The 13407-nt window shown below is 38.2% G+C and overlaps 1 long non-coding RNA gene across 1 annotated transcript in view; it reads right to left on the bottom strand.

Moving 5' to 3' along the window:
* Positions 1-250: 250 nt before the first annotated feature.
* The window catches only part of LOC137855950 (uncharacterized), a 157348-nt gene continuing 144191 nt past the window's right edge, over positions 251-13407 (bottom strand). The window contains exon 4 of the long non-coding RNA XR_011096078.1: positions 251-490. This is a non-coding gene — a long non-coding RNA (uncharacterized lncRNA). The remainder of the gene's footprint in view (positions 491-13407) is intronic.

Genomic DNA, 13407 nt, shown 5'->3' on the forward strand with positions numbered 1-13407 from the left:
ACGGCTGTTTATTTGAGGTGTTTCAGCATCCTTAATGCTAGGTACTGCTTTGTTTTAAATCACCTCCTCCAGGGGCTTTTCATTCAAATAAAGACATTAATTTTTTTAAGGGAATTGCATGTTCTCTATTAAATGAACAAACAGATGGAGGCTGTACCACAAGCAAAGCCAGCCAACCCCCGCCTAAGATGTGCAGGTCACAGTTTTTATTGGCTTTCTGATTTGCTTTTGGTAGCGTACTAGTGACCAAACAAAGAAACAAACAACAATAAAAAACAAAAACTTGTTATATTCAGGGAAAAAGAAATTACCAAGAACCATCTGCAGTGTTTAATCCAATGATAACTGTAGTTAGGCTTTCCATTTTCCCAGAGATACCGCGAATACCTGTTGAAGCTGCTCCTATCTTCTGCTTCATCCCACTCCAAACACCAATGGAGATAAAGCACGCACATCTTCCTCTTTATATCTATGTCTTTACAGCACCTTTCTGCCAAAGAGATGGGAAACAACTTTCTTATTCCCCAGTCATCCAACAAAGTCCTACATGAAATAGATTCCTCTAGCCTACAGGTCTCATAGCAATAGCTCAGTCAAGAACACAAATTCTGCTCTTGCCCCTGTGTTTCTTACGCTGATACTGATGATCTCTTTGGGGAATGACAGTAGGAGACTGGATGGCTTGAGGTATAGCTGATGGGCTGCTGAAGGTCTGGCTATGTTTTTTATAGATCCATCAGGGAAATTACCATGCAGTGTCTGTTAATCTCTGGCTAATTCAGCTCATGGCTGAATCCCTCAGCTAACCGTGAGGAACACAGCCCTCCGTGTAGGCAATTTGGGCAAACAGACTGGTGGCAACTGAATACAGCTGATGGCTATATTGAATCGTAGTTTGTGGAAATTGTGTTAGTGGTTTCCATCCAAATTTTGCTGACAATACATCAATATCTCAAAGGAAATCCCTTCAAAATAATTTCTTACTGAAGACTCAGAGACAACCCAGAGTTTAAAAACAAGGAGGTTGAATGTCTCTTCCCTAGAAGCACTCTCTGTAAGTCAGCAGTGAAGTGCAAAGGGGTACATTTGTGTTAGCACCACCCAGGCTGTCAATAAAGAACTTCTGTCCTCCAACTATCAAATCAGATTCATATGAATTTCCCACTCTTCCAAAACCACTTTCCCACCAGGCAGAAGAGATCACAAAATTAAACATCATTCCCTCCTTCTCACATCTCTGCAGTTTGTAAGTACTGTGCCTGTCACAATGCTCCCAGGAGGCTTCCTCAACCATAGTGTCTCATCTCTGTAAACAGCTGCTTCCTTTTTGCACAAAAGTTCTTGGAGACTTGCTTCGCTTATCAGAACTGAACTACTGAAATGCTGGTAAATAACCAAGTTCTGCTGGAAGATGAAATCCCACTGCAGATGGACAGATTTGCTTAACCTATAAAATAATTTTAGAATAGATATTGTTTTGGCAAAGTTCTAAAATATAACAAAGTCTGATTGTTCTTGGCTTCTCCTAATTTGCTTACTTTGTGGTTATAGCTGACCCTCATAATGCACGTTAGTCCCATTACTGTTAACATGAGCTATATGCACACATATCTGAGAGACGCTTGACCATATACTTTCTGTGTTCCAAAGTCAGCTGCAGTCTGGACCTTTTACTGTCTCTGCTCCACTAACTGAGACCAAAGGTTATGCAAGACTTCCTTGGGGAACACAAGGTCTGAGGTTTTCACCATCCAGAAGGCTAAAATTCAAATATGAACCACAGCTGTTTGGATAGGAGTCCTGGACCTCTTTGTTTTGAACTGTAGTGACCTGCTCAGCCTTACCGACACGTGAAACTCTGAAATCCCTGCACAGCTAATGACTGGGATGTGAACATTGCCTGCCAGGCAGACCTGGGCGAAGTGACCAATTCATAGAGCACTGGGCTTTGCAGGTGGAAGGGCTATTCCCTGTCACTTTCTCCCACAGTCCCTGACCCCATTTCTATACGTTCATCAACCAAACAACTGACTCAGTGTTCTTGTGGAAGATGGTGAAGTTCCTCCCTTCTGCCAAGTACAGGTATTTTTATAACTCCCCAGTAAGAGGTAAAATAAGAGAAACAGAGCATGGGATAAACTAGTCACTCGGTTTAAATGGTGATAGACCTCCAGTGCCCTGAAGGCTTTAAATACATTGTTTTCACTCAGCTACGCTTTATCTAAGTAGAGGAATGCTACTGAGATAAATAAGCCTGGACTTTGCCCACTATGAATTATCACAACAAAATAGTTGTGAAGTGGTGGAAAAATTTTTCGATCACACTGCAAGAGGAGATATACAAGAACTTGTGGTGAATGCAATCTTGCACTGCTCCACACATGATAGGGTTACAGTTGGAAGCTCAGATGCATCTGTTATCTGTTTCTGTTCAGGTAATCAAGGCCAATAATCAGGATTGAAGAAGAATGAGAAGCCTCTTTCTTCAGTAAAATGGTTCGAGTCAGAAATTTAATGACAGAAGCTACAAAAGCTGCAAACAAATGAACTAAATCATGACTTAGTGCTGCTGATGCATGCACTTTGAAATAATATTATGTACAAAAGTGCCTTTCCTTTGGTTTAACTGTGATTACATAAATATTTAGAATAACACTAACGAGTAATTTTGGAGAAGTGAAACATGATAGGCAGGATGATAGCTAACTATTTAAAGGGACTGGTAGCCCACCTTCCAGGGGCCACTGTGACTTGCATCAAGTGATAATCTCAGCAGAGTGTGCTTGGCTGATTGTGTTTTTCTTGAGTGATGGATCTTCTTATCTCCCCTTACATTTAGAATCCAATTCCATTATTTCATTTGCAAAATTATAATGAAAGTATTTTTCCATATTTATAGCTGATTGTAGTAAGCAAGACAAAGCAGATCTTGGATCTTGGTTTATTTTGAGTCTCTGACCTTTCACATTCATTTTACTATTGCAAAGCACATTAAATACTGTGGAAGGCAGAAAAACAAACAAACAAACAAACAAAAAAACAAACACAAACACACAAGTTCTTATCTATTGATATACTAAATGTTTTTGTGTATCCAAGGTAATAGGAATTCCAGCATTCATGCTTACAATAAAATATAGCATGCAAAGATTAAGTAAATTCTGTTTGTTTTAATATGGAAATAATTTTGACTGCATCTTTGGCTTTGTATGACATGAAAACTGATGATTGTTTAGGCTTTGCTACTTTTTTTTTTTTTTTTTTTTTTTTTTAATGGTCTGCATTAAAATCCCACATGAGAAACAAATTTTTCTCCAGGAACAAAATGTTACTTTTTTGGGACTGACTTCTAATTAGTTGTGTAGTACTTCTGCTTCTTTTCAGTTGGGAAAATACAATGCATATAAAATCCAGATGGATAGTACATGAGGCTGGAAGCATCCCTGGCCAATTAGCCACATCACTTGATTACTTGATTAAAAGAAGCTTATAAGAATTTAAGTTAAAAAAAAAAAAAAAAAAAAGCAGTAAGAACAGCAAACTGTCTGCAAGATGTGATTTCACCATAGCTCTGATAGTGCTTTTCTTTTGCTAGTTGTCCTCTCACAACTTATTGCAAGTTAACCTGTAATTTTATTTAAATTAAGCATGCATGGGATTTGTGATTATAGCCCTGAATACCAATGAGGGAAGATATACGGTAAACAGGATGGGCAGAAAATTCACCATCAGACTACAACAGGCCACAAGGACCACAGCTTTAAGGCAATTGGCTTCTTGAAGGAACTCAGCTGAGAGCAATGAAACAGAAAGCTGCTGGTGTGAGCTGTAATATCACAGACCAATTCATTTTCAATGGATTTTGTTTGTGTCTTTCAGGAAGCAAGTAAGCACATTATGTTATAGGAATTACAGTGTCACTGTGCATAAAAGCTCCTGAGGATCCCAAGAGGCTCAGCAGATTTGAGGGTGACATTTTCCAAGGGGTCTAAGGCAGCCTAAGAAGTCCAAAGAAGTCACAGCCAGGACTTGCAGAGGGATGGAGCCACATCTGGAATCCGTGGACAATTGCAGAGATGTTTATTATTCTTTGTTTATTATTCTGAATGTGTACTCTCCCTCTTCCTCTCTTTGTCTCCCTTTGTTATTTGTGTAATAAAATTCCTCTAGGCATATAAAGTAAGTCATCTGGAATTGTGCAATTCCCTCTGCCAGGAAGCTGGAAAAGCTTCTCTCCTGTGCAGAGACAGAAATACAGGCTCATCCCAACCATAGAGAAATTACAGAAATATACAGCATTTGTCTTTTGGTTGTATATTTATATAGCAAAGAACTGTGGCAAATAAGCATGCTTCTTGCTGTTAAAAAATTGGCTTTTATCCTGTCCAAGGTGTTATGTTTATTTAAAACTTGAGAAATAATTTGTACATTTTAAAATAAAGCATGCAAAATGCATTAAAAAGGCACAGTGTCAAAGTTGTTTTTTCTGCCAGCGGGTAAAAAGAAGGAAAAGGAAATGTGTAAGAAGAGAGGAGTGTCTTTATAGCCACATGGCTAGTGAAATTTTCTATTTATTCTTTGGGGAAAAAGCAAAGTAGCTGAATAGCTGCTGGTTGGATAGGTGCCGGTACTATTTTTATTGGCAGGCAACTCTGAGTGGCTGAAAGGTGGTCATTAACACCCTGACACAAAGTGCTGACAGGGCGATTATAAGATTAACACCCTATGTTATATTAACAGTGTCAAAACCTCCCTGTACCTGTCAGGGAGAAATAATGGCATGAAGGAAAACATTATAGACATTTTGAGATTTTAACATTGAAATACCACACAGCTATTAACTTTTTGAAATTGGCCTAAATACCTAGATGACCTACTGAAGTCCCTGTAAAATAAAATAATATAATTTAAATTATAGGTTCACTGAATCAAAAAGATGAACACAAATGTTAAGCCACCTGGCTTGTTGACTGTTTTTAGACCTGATCTCCCTGGGAGAGGGTTTTTCACTGCCTTTCACTAGTCTTCTGGTTTGAGAGCTCAGAAACTCAGGGTTTGACCTTAGGATTTTACAAATTTGACAGAGTTCTTGTGGAAAATCTCATTGCAGATGTACAAGGCAAAATTCAACCAGGATCTTCCTATAGGTTCATTAGTTCAAAACCCACACCTGGTTTTATCAGTGTAAGACTTGGGACACCAAGGACTAATTTTCCTTTTGAAAGTGTTTCTACTCCATGTCCACTGGAACAGGAAGGTGAGCTCCTCTAGCATAGCTTCAGCTAGACTGGTCTATACCACAATAAATTCTGCCAGTTTGGTTAGACAAAATAAGCTAGGGGAAAAATTCTTCCTGTAGCACTAGACTTAGACTTTCAGTGGTAAATAAAATAGTCCAGGTGTTGCCAGATTAAACATTCTTTCTGTATATATTTATTATTATATTTTATGTTGTATATTGTGATGCTATAGCCTATATTCTATATATTTTTATCTATAAAATCAAAAGACACAATGCATAAAATATATTCTTTAAATATACTTCAGTTTCTAAACAAGATCCAGTCATGGTCTAAGCACCCCGAATGCCAGGAAGTGCTCCTGAGTTGTGTAAGAAAAGTTTGGTAGTTTTAAGTAGGATTTTGGGTGCTTACAGTGTTGCAATACCATCATACCTTCAGGTTTATTGAAATCCCTTAATAAAAAAGTGTATGCAATTAACTTAGCACATGTTACAAATGACTAAAGCTGCATCTGAAAAGTTCAAATGTCTCGGAAACAGATCCAACAGAAACATTTAATAACTAAACAAGGATAAAGGATGGATTTATGACTGCTGTTTAGTTTAGGGGCTATTGGAAGACAATGCAAAAAATTCACAAACTCTTTCAGAGCTTCTATGAAATGAACACCGTGCCTGCAGAAAATTGAGTGGCAACTGATGAGAATTGCCAAAGGTAGGGAGTTTCCAATAAATAGGATTCTAGTTTTAGGATACTGGAACAACCTGTTAAAGTATTTGTATATGTAATTTTATTACAGCATCTGCTTTGGCTGAAACCAAGGTCTCCAGGGCAATTTTGAACTTTCAAGTCATCTACAGAATGGAGTTTTTTCATTTAAATATCTTTTCTACTTCAAAAAAAAAAAAGAAAAAAAAGAAAAAAAAAGAAAAAAATATGACTTAATTCAGAGAAAATGATGTTTAATCATGTTTTATTAATGATATGCATGCAGTTTTCCATGCTGAGAAGAGTCTCAGAATAGTTTCTGAGATGTTAAAAATGCCTTTAGAGATTTTTGGCATTTCATATATTCAAGTGATTTTTCAAAACAGGAAAAGTCAAGGAATGCTATCAAGATAGTTGAGTATTCCATGTTCTAATTTATAATAAGACCAGGTGGCAATTGAAATGACATTCAGGTGGTGGGAACTTGCATGCATTGCAGTTTTTGGGGAATTCAAGTAATACAGAAGTGCTTTGTTTACCAAATGAATGGTACTGTATTGCTTTCCATTGACTTTAGCTTTCAATTGTCTGACTGCAGTGTTTCAGATGTTCAGTGAAGGCATACTTTACTCTGTGTTATTTTACCTTTCTTAACAGCCCTGAGTGAGTTTATGGGAATAAGCAAAGCTCAGAGACATGGGCTGTTATCCTGTTTTGGAGGAAAGAGGAGATTGTGCAGCACTCCTGTACAAAGGGCCTCTCTGTTGGCTGAGACAGAGATAGGCAAGTGTTGCTTCTGCTAGGAAGAATTAGGTGGGGATTATGGCTTGGTAGAGCTAAAACCAGTGGTCAGCATGCTCCACAGCATTGCTGGCTCTGTGCTGAATGGGAGAGCAACAGGCTCTATCTGCTAATCCTTATCCCTTTCTTTCTGCACCTCTTCTGCGTGACAAGAAGAGAGCATGGGTCATGTTCTGTCCTTGCCTCGTCCCTTCTTTCACAGTTGCTGATCAAGACACGCTTCAGCAAAGCCTGTATGTCAGTCAACAAAAACAGGCACAGCACAATCAAAGCTACCAAATAGTTAATAAAGTATGAAATCTGGTGTAGACAAAAAAGTGGGAGGAGAGCTACATAAGTGCTTACTTACAAAGGAGTGAAGATATAAAAGATGACCTCCTGTGACCACTAAAGGGATAACTTAATCAGGCTATACTTGTGCCAGAACATAAACAGATTTTTGCATGTCAATCATGCTGAAGGGACAGAAACTTTACTGTAGTCATTTGCAAGGATTTTCAAATAAACAAGGTGTATTTTCTTTTATCCTATTTGGAGCACGATGCTTACCATTGATAGGCAGTTTGGAATCCTCAAACTTAGGTTCCCTGCCTTCACTCTCAGGTCTTTATAAGCCAGGAGGCAAATTAATGTGTGCTCTTCAGCTAATATTTATGCTTCAGCAACTGTTTGCATCCTAGGCCAAAAAAAAAAGTCATTTTAAAATGTTAAGTGTAAATCTGTGTTGTTTTAGCATTATTTGGCAAGCAGTAAATCATTTTAGTGCTTTTTAAGTAAATAGCCATATATTGTATCTTTGTTTCAGACAAACTGAGGAGTTACATAAAACCCATCTACACTAAAAATGAAATATCCTACGTCTCCAAAAGAAGCATGTCTCTATTGTTGGGTGCACAGAAATCATGTCTTCTGCCACCCTGACGTTATTCTTGATGTGGGGTGTATTTTATCAGCTAGTTACACTTTGCCCAGTGAAAGTACTGAATTCATTCTGATTTACTTAATTTTATAAAGCTGGTTAAAATGAGAAACTTTGCCCTAGATATATTGGCATGTGTTTTGCAAGGTCGCCTCTGTGCATTAAGAATGCAGAGGGAAGAAGTGGACCAGATCCCACAGTTAAGCCGTGTTTGAATACTGAAAAGTGTTGCCTACCTATGCGCCTTTTCATCCACAGTGTTTTGCCATCCTTAACACATGGGTAGGATAAACTGGATTTTAAGCGTGATATTCAGAACAACATTAATTTTTTTCATCTCTTTCAAAAACACTCTGTACATTAATAATTAGGAGACTCATTTTTTATAATTGCTTTAGGTGGATCAATTTTATGTTTTCCTCTTTTATTTCCAGACTATATTAAGCACACAAGCAGAATGCTCAGGGAATCCTATTTACACTCAAAACACCCCTTACACATCAGTGACATCATGGTGAATCACAATAGCAATGGGAAGTAGCAGAATTCCTGCTTAGACTATTGCAATTTTGAGATGAGTCAAAACTGGACAAACTACTGAACAGTGACTACTGTTGGCAGCTGTTTTTTTTGCCAAAAGTGTACAACCTTTGGAACCAGAGTGGAAAGTTTATATCATCAAAAACAAAACAAAACAAAACAAAACAAACAACGACAAAAAAAAAGCACAAATAGTGACGGATGAAATTCAACTCTGTCCACAGTACTGCTTGGTGGCACAGCAATATTTGGCACACACCACATCACATCAACATGAAATAGCTACACGGGTACGTGCCCATGGACCTCACCATGCTCTTAGTGCATGTTGAAGTCTAGGTTCTATAGCAGACAAAAATACATCTGTGTTTGTGGACAGGAACAAGGTGAAGAGCCTGTGGTAGCTGTGTTGGCTCCATTGTTATTGTTGCCATTTGTTTGTTATTGTTTGTCAAGATTTATGTCTGTTTAGAACAAAACAAGCACTGAAAGTCTTGAAGGGTTGCTTAATGGAGGGAACAAGTTTCAACTTTATTCCCTGCTTTCATGCAATCAGAGGTTATGTTTATTTAGAAAGCTAACATTTATACAGATTATGTACTCTCAGTGCTCCCATGCCAAAAAATACATAACTAAAATGGGTCTTTCCATCACTCTTTCAGTTTTTGACCTATGATTGTTTTTACAGGAACTGGATCTTTTAAGCAATAGCCTCTGGTGGAGTAAGGGAAAAGCACAGCACCTTGTGCAATGATTTGCAAACAGTGGTTTGAGCAAAAGGATATGCAAAATGCATTTAAATCACTCAACTGTCCAGACTACCCCAAACTCTATTTAAGTAGAATAATTTCCAGTGAGAGTGGGAAGGATCAAGCAAAGCTGGATGATTGTGGAGAGGTCCACCAGTTAAGAAAGTCAATTCTTTTATGCAATGTGAGATCTTAATAATGTCACATAATAAAATATATAAAATAATAAAATACAATAATCAAATTGTATTTAATAATAAATAGAGTAATAAAAACAAACTTATCAAGGTATTAAATGCAGTAAAATGAGAATTATTAGAGATTGAAAATTGAGACTCAAAAGTTGATGAATAAGCGTAAATTTGCTTTTGTTGTATATTGTGCTCATTATCCTGCTCTTGAAAACATTTGAAATGTTGTTGTTTTGTAAACAAGTGAGCTAAGTGAGCATTTCTAAGAAATAAATGTTTGTGTAATGCTTGTATGTGAGTGTGTACTTTAATTTTTAAAGTTTACTCACAGCAAAAATGGAAAATTACTATGGTCAAAAGGCTCTACCTTGCACCATTTCTTTTATCAGCTTGCCTTTAGGTGTAGATATCCAGCCTGATAAATGCCTTGCTTATTGACCACTGTGTAGAAATCATACTAAGCCACGTGGCCAGAGTGCTAGAAAACTCTTACAGTTCTCAGATGAGGCTCTTCCCTGGGAGACAATGGCTTTCCTATGGAACCATTCAAAAAACCAAGAACGTGTGAAAAAAAGAAATGTCCTTCTGAAAAATAGTGACAAAGTTTAAGGATGTGATTTTTTTTTTTTTCCACCTCATTCTCACACTTTCTAAATGTTTTCCAACTGGCAAAACAGTCAGTGTTACTTTGTGTTCTTTCCTGCCTTTACAAAAAAAGAAAGTATGAAGTACAGGAAAGCCCTGTTTGGAAATAGTGCTAGTATTCCTCTGTTTTGAACTATTTTTGGAGAAAAGAGTAGGATCAGATTATTCTTCTTCTCTTAATGAAAAAAATGAAAAATCGGAAGCATTTGCCTCAGAAACATCTCCTTGAGCTTGTCAGAGGTATATTTTTAACTGGCAGTTATTTTTCACTCACCTTTATGGGACCTCTTTATTTCAGCCAAGTCTATCATACAGAGTCACTGCTTCTTGACAATTTTTTCAGTATTTTGCTTTAAATAGAGGTCTAGAGCCTGATTTGCATCAGCAAAGTGTTCATTAGGAAGGATTAAGCATGGTTAAGTGCCACGGCTCCATGAAAGATATCAAGGCTAAACACCATGCACCTTGTTTCCATTGACAATGACAACCCAAGCGTCATAAAGGGCTTTTTGCCTCCAATACATAAGGAAACCTAAAACTTTCATAATATAGTGCAAATTACCACTTTAGCAGCAGAGTAAATAATCACTGTTGACTTACTCCCTGCACCACATTCACCCCAGGTTAGTGTGTTGGTGGCATGAAATATGCTGTGTTGGGGGGTGATGGAGGGTGAAGGGTGGTCTCAGCCCTGGGGCACCACTGATCAGCAAAACTTTAGGCCTTTTGTCTCACCTCTTTTTGATGGGGTCTGTATTTTATGGCTCCACAGCTTGCACTCAGCACACCTTTGCAGGGGGGGTGGGAGCATGGATGGAGGCAGCCATGCCTTTCCCCAGCCTAGGGAAGTCTTTCAGGGTGGGGAAGCTCCTCCAGGCCCAAGTGAGTGATAGAAGACCTTGGCCTGAAAATAGAGGGCAAGGATTTCATTATTCTCATCTCCCTTGCTTGCATTGTCATGTGGGAGGAAGTACTGGACTCATTTTGTGAGTAGGTCCTGCCCATTTCAGAGCCAGAGGTAAGTGATGCTTCTGAGCACTTGATCTGGAGCCCACTGAAAGTGCTCTGGCTCTTCACTCAAAGTGCACAACTGCCTCCAAGTGAGGACAATACCTCCACATATATCTGACTACTGAGCTGCCGCATTGCTTTGTGTGGGACTACCCTTCTCTGTTCTTTCATGTAAGTGCTGCAATTAGTGGGCATGCTGCTGTTAATGAAGATCTTTGTTCCAACAAAAGTGAGGAGGGTTCTGACTTTCAATAAATTTCTGATCACCTACAATCCTACAAAGTTTACCAAAGTGGTTGTAGGATTTAGCAGCCTTTCATCCTGTAATTGCATGTTTTGTCTCAAGACTTATATTAAAGCTGGGGATGGAAGGTTCTCAGAAGACTTAGTAAATAACTGGGATGTGTAAGACTCTTTATTCAGAAAGTCTGCCTGGAAAGCTCATAAGATTAGGCTTTCCTGCAAGATTTTCTCTACTTCCTACTTGAAGACTGGCTGGAAATCTGAGAAGAGCCTTTCTGTTTCAGCTAAAGTGAGTAGGTGCCAAGGTTTTAGGAGGCTGAGAGGTGAGGGGAGGAAAAGGGAGTTACAAATTTCTTCAGAAATTCAGGTTCATCTTGACTTCTGGGAAGAAGTTACAATTCCTTTTTGTTTTGTCTGAAAAAAATTTATTCACTTTTATTTTGTCTAAACCGTCTGGCTGAAGTACAGGTTGGGCATGACTTCCCTGAGATGTCACTTTGAATTAATAGGTTTGTTCACAAGTCATAAAATGAAGCCTGTTTGTAAATCTTTGCAAGAGCTCGTCTACTCCATGCACCACTTGCCAGGCACACAGGAACCTCTTCTGCACTGCACAGAAGACCAGCTCAGCCCAAATTATTCAAAATGTGCTTGCGCTGGGCTTGAACCAATTCCAAATCTGGACTGTGCCTCCAGGATGACCTTTGGTACAGGATCATCAGTCAATATAGAATTATTCTGATGTGAAGTGCTACATTTTCCAAAGGAACCAGCTTCATTTCTCCCTGCGTGTGTTCATACAAGTGCAGTTCAGTTTTTAAAGTATTGAAACAACCAATAACCATATAAGAGCCTTGGAACTATGATCTGAAACCAGCTAGTCCTTGAATGGGACATCATCTGAAAATCCTTCATGGAAATCATGGTGTGGAAAGCAAAGCACCTGGCAAATATTTTACCATGCTTTCACCGCCAAAGAGGAGTATACTCATGTATAGAAAGGTGTGCACTGTGTTTGTGTGAACATGTGATATAGAGTAAGATTTCAGTACAAGAGAAGCTGTGCATTTGCATGTGCAATTTGAGTGGCCAAATAAGAAGGCATATAAGAACATAATGTCTCAGTCACAAGCAGAGCAATCACCTTGAATCATGGATAATGGCCAAAGGCATTTCAATTGCAAAATTTAAGAAGCTAGGAAAGAAAATGGGAGTTAAATTGCAGGCAATTTACAGAACAACCACTCTATCCCAACCAAGCTTTGGAGTTAACTTTTCAATAGCAGGAAATGTAGGTTAAGGATGTGCAATGTAGATGAACTCAGAACAGACGCCTTTTTTTTTTTTTTTTTTTTTTTTTCCACAGAGACATCACACAGAATGTGTGAACACTCAGGACATCTCCTAGAAGCTATAACCCATATCATTTCTAGACTTTGAGATCAGAAAATCAGAGAGAACAACCCCACTCAAAGCTAAAGAATAATTCAAATGCCATCCTTACAGATGAGAGATCCTCTCCCCACCAAACCTCAAAAAAGCACCATCAGTAGGACAACAAAAACATTTTTTTTAAGAAGAAAGGTATATGCCCTCCAATTTTATTTTTGCTTCAATGATAGTCAATGACAGTGTAATTAACATATGAAATCATTTCTACCAGCTAGTTGCTATGACCCTTCTCCAAAACAGTGATGGGTTCTGCATTTTTCAGGTGCCCATCTTGAAATAAGGCATAGATTTTATTTTATTTTATTTTTGATCCTCCTAGTCTTCCCTCTCTCAAAAACCAGTCCCAGGTAAGGTGTCTGAGCCTGATGACCACAGCTCTTTCAGTAGAGAAGCTCTGGCCTATACTGTGCTACCAAGAATAAACACTGTATTGAGCGTAAGTGCCAAAAGAGAGGAAAAAAATCCCTCCCTTTCAATTTTTTCTTTCCTTGCAAGGCCAAACATGCTGTCTTTGGACAGATTTCAATCCTGCTTTAATTCATTAAAAAAGTGAAACAAAATCACCATTTACATCCTTGACAGCTGGCAGGTTTTATGTGTTCTTACTGCTCTTGCCAAGTCAAAAAAAAAAAAAAAAGTTTTCATTCAGCTCTGTCATGGACCTTTGGAGTTCTGGAAGTGTGAGAGATGTCAAAATGTACTCATAACAATGACATACAGTACCTGAAGGCAGGAACGTATTATGCTAATGTACTGGTGTAAAGGAAGTTACAATTCTCCTTTTTTTCTTTAAAAAAAAAAAAAAAAAAGGAAAAAGATCCATGACAACATCAGAAAACATACCAGTCCTGAAAGAGGGAGCATTTTGCTTTCTACAAAGTCATCTGACATGTTCCAAGATCTTT

This window comes from Anas acuta, chromosome 4, assembly GCF_963932015.1.
Source record: "Anas acuta chromosome 4, bAnaAcu1.1, whole genome shotgun sequence".
Classification (NCBI taxonomy): Eukaryota; Metazoa; Chordata; class Aves; order Anseriformes; family Anatidae; genus Anas; species Anas acuta.